We start from the raw sequence: 3,824 nt of genomic DNA, 5'->3' as shown, positions 1-3,824 counted from the left end.
GAGCTGCCTGGTAGTAGTGGCACACTCCTTTAGTCCCAGCACTCAGAAGCAGGTGATTCTCTGAGTTTAAGGCCAACCTGGTGTAGACAGTGAGATTCATTGGCTACCTTGAATCCCTCATTCCTCCATACTCTTTGTGTGTGAAAAACTTACAGGGTTGGGGATGTAGCATTTGACATTAGTAGCAATTTCCTTGTGTTGTCTACCTCACATTCCTGTTAAAAATGTTTCCAAAGTGTCTTCACTTAGCACTTTGCTTTGTCCTGTAACATAGAAGCTTCCTGACTAGGACAGCACAGTGGTGCGCTGCCCGCCTAACATCCACAAAGCCCTGTAGATACCCAGCATGTACAAGACTCTGGTTTCAGTCACCAGAATGAGAACAAGGAAGTGGGGAGTAGGGTATGGGGGAGGGTATCAGTCAAAAGGGTTTTGGTTTGGTCTGGTTGAGCTTTTATTCAGTGGAGTTTGTTTTGAATCAGGGTCTCACTATGTAGTTCCGGTTGGCTTCCAGCTCACAGACATGCCTGGCCAAAAGGGTTCTTGAAGAATCTATTAGAGTCAAAGGAGCTTCCTATGGCAGCATGTGCTCATAACCCCAGGAACTGCGAACCAGAGACAAAGGAACGGCAGGCTTAAAGCCATGGTGGACTACGTGGAGAGTTCTAGGTCAGTTTGGGCTACACAGTGAAACCCTGAATCCAAATAAGTAAAGATCTAAATTTAGAGAATTTGGCTTTGGACTGGAGAAGTGGCTCTGTGGTTGAGAGCACTTGCTTTCGCAGAGGACCCGTGACAGGCTCCCAGGCTTTAGTAGTCCGCCAGCTCTCACCACAACCGATGTCGTGATGAAAGTACCGTTAGGGCCATAAAACTCAGCACTGTAGACAGCACCACCTGCCAAGACCTAATCTATCAAAGTCCATAGGTCTGGGGAAATCTCTCTATGCACTAAGCTTGCTTTTTGTCTTCTTTGTGCTGCTTCTGGCTAACTAGTCTTAATTCCTGAGGTGTGTCAACCCAAGATATGATTTTCTGCCTAAAAACTCACCCTGAGAAAGGTTCAGGGCTACACTGGGATCCCAAATGCCCAGTATAGTCACTATATGGCTAAGAAATATATTCTGTTGGCTTAAACCTTTGCCCGGGTAGTTTCCTCTAGTGGATGCCCCACAAAAGACCTAGGTTTGGTTCCCAGCACCCATAACAGACTGCTGTAGCACACTTCTGTAAGTCCAGTTCAAAAGGATTTGGTGTCCCCAAAGTTACTATAATTTCGATAGGCATGAAGGGCCCCAGCCTTTTCTTCTGGTCCTGGTAGCTGTTTACTGCGAGTCTGCAGAAGCAAAGAATCAGCATGTGCGGAGGGGAGGGGTCAGAGGAAATAAGAACACAAACAATAACAAGTCCCAGTTTTCCTTTGCTAAAGCCAGCTAGTCAAGAGCGCCAGCTTCCTAGCGTCCTGGCCTCCAGGCCATGTTAGCGTTCCTGGTGCCGCCCAGGCACGTATGTAGAAGTCCGAAGACTTTCCAGGAGCCTATGCTCACCTTCCACCCTGTGGGTCACAGTAATCAAACTCAGGTTATCAGGCTTAGCGCCAAGTGCCCTCACTCCCTGAGCCCTCTTACCTACCCTAAGTGGATGATTCAAGTTCACTGAATGCAAGTGCAAGGGAAACCAGAGGGTTTGTTGATAGCCCTCCCCAGCCCCATAATCAGAGATGGCTCTTTCGTTTCCTGGTCACCCTGACCCGAATAATCACACAGAAGCTATATTAATTATAAAACTGTTTGGCCTATTAGCTCAGGCTTTTTATTAACTAATTTTTGTATCCTAAATTAATCCATTTCTGTTAATGTGTGTATCGGCACGAGCTGTGGCTTACTGGTAGGGATCTGGTGTCTGTCTCCTTCAGCTCCTACATGGCATCTCTCTGACTCCGCCTACTCTCTTTCTATATCTCTGTTCGAATTTCCTGCCTGGCTTTACTCTGCTAAGCCATTGGTTGAAACAGTTTCTTTATTAACCAATAGTAATAAAACATATTCACAGCATACAGAGGGGACTCCCGCATCACCCCACCCTGCTGCTTCATCATCTCAGGGAAGGTTCTGAGTCACCTTGCCCTCTTCCCTTTGGTCTGACAGCAGAGCTCTGAGTCAGCTGATTAACTCTAGGAACCACAGACCTCAGGCCCCAAGGGAATGTCAGTGGAAGGTGGTTTTTTTGTGCGTTTGTTTTGTTTCTTCCTTCTGTGGATAAATCAAGTTATTACCTAATCTAACACCTCATTTTGCAGGCATGGAGAGAGCATCTTGGCTATAGTCACTACCAACAGCTTGTGAGTACCAGAGCAGAAATAGAGCTTTGAGTCCCACCATATGCTAGCGGCGTGGGGAGCATCCGACTCAGAGCCAGCGGAGCTTCCATGAGGCAGGCCTTCTAGAGGACTGGGAGGCTGAGATCTGGCTAAAGGGGTTAACTGAGCCCCAGCAGCCAGCCAGCTGCCTGTGATTGTTGAGAGCACTGATTAGTCTAAAAAGTGGGTAGGGCCGGGTGATGGTGGCACATGCCTTTAATCCCAGCACTCGGGAGGCAGAGGCAGGCAGATCTCTGTGAGTTCAAGACCAGCCTGGTCTACAGAGCTAGTTCCAGGACAGGCTCCAAAGCCACAGAGAAACCCTGTCTCGAAAAACAAAACAAAAAAAACAAAAACAAAAAAAAAAGTGGGTAGGGAACTCGAAACAGTGTAGCCACCTCCAGGCCGGAAGTCAACAACAGGTGCACAGTGTGGTGTAGTTCGAGTAAAGGAGCCAGGAAGAGGTAGTGCATGGGGGTAGAAAGCTTTGGCATGCGATTCCTGGGGAAAGGAAGAGAAGCATGGGCTACTGAGGGCTGAGAGTACCTGGCAGAAAAATGGGAAAGTTCTTCTGTGCTTCCTTCTTCCCCTTCCCACCTAGGGGTTCACGATGTAACCAGGACTGGCCTCAGACTGACAGACCTCCTTCTTCCACCGCGTGCTGGAAAAACAGGCATGTGCCACCACACCTAGGTAGACCCTCTACCTAGAAGTGCATTCTGGAAAGTTCTTGTCTTATTTAGAGAATAAGGAAGGGAAGGAACACTCACTCAGTCTAGAGGGGGTGATTCGGGCAGGAAGCAATGATTTTACAAACCTGAGAGTGGGTTTGGATTTTACTCCATTGGAAACCAGGATCGAGTAGAGGCTCACACACTCAGCCTCTGCCCCAATGCCCCTTGCAGCTCTGGATGCTCGGAGGGAAAGGAAGCAATTCTGGCAAGGACAGCATATCATGTCTTTATAACTCACTGCATATACACATGTGCACACATGGAATGGGTGAAAAAGGAAGCTAGAGGGGCCCTGGGTACCCCACACTGGTGCTGTTTTAGGGAGGTGACAGAGGTACTTCTTGTGGGAGGGTCTTCTGTAGGTGGACTTTTCTATCTTCCCAGCCAGAGATAATTATTAATTATAAAAGATCAGCTGGTAGCTCAGGCTTGTTACTAACTAGCTCTTACATTTTAAATTAACCCATATTTCTTATCTATGCTCTGCCACATGGCGGTACCTTTTTCAACATAGCATATTCATCTTGTTTTTCTCTGCATCTCCTCATGACTCCTGATACTCCTCTCTTCTTCTTCTTCTTCTTCTTCTTCTTCTTCTTCTTCTTCTTCTTCTTCTTCTTCTTCTTCCTCCTCCTCCTCCTCATCTTCTTCTCCTCCTCCTCCTTCTCTTCCTCCTCCTCTTCTTCCTCCTCCTTCTTCTTCCTTTTCCTCCTCCTCCTCCTCCTCCTCCT

The sequence above is a fragment of the Microtus ochrogaster genome, chromosome 2, assembly GCF_000317375.1.
Source record: "Microtus ochrogaster isolate Prairie Vole_2 chromosome 2, MicOch1.0, whole genome shotgun sequence".
NCBI classification, from domain to species: Eukaryota; Metazoa; Chordata; class Mammalia; order Rodentia; family Cricetidae; genus Microtus; species Microtus ochrogaster.
This window is presented reverse-complemented; position numbering follows the sequence as displayed.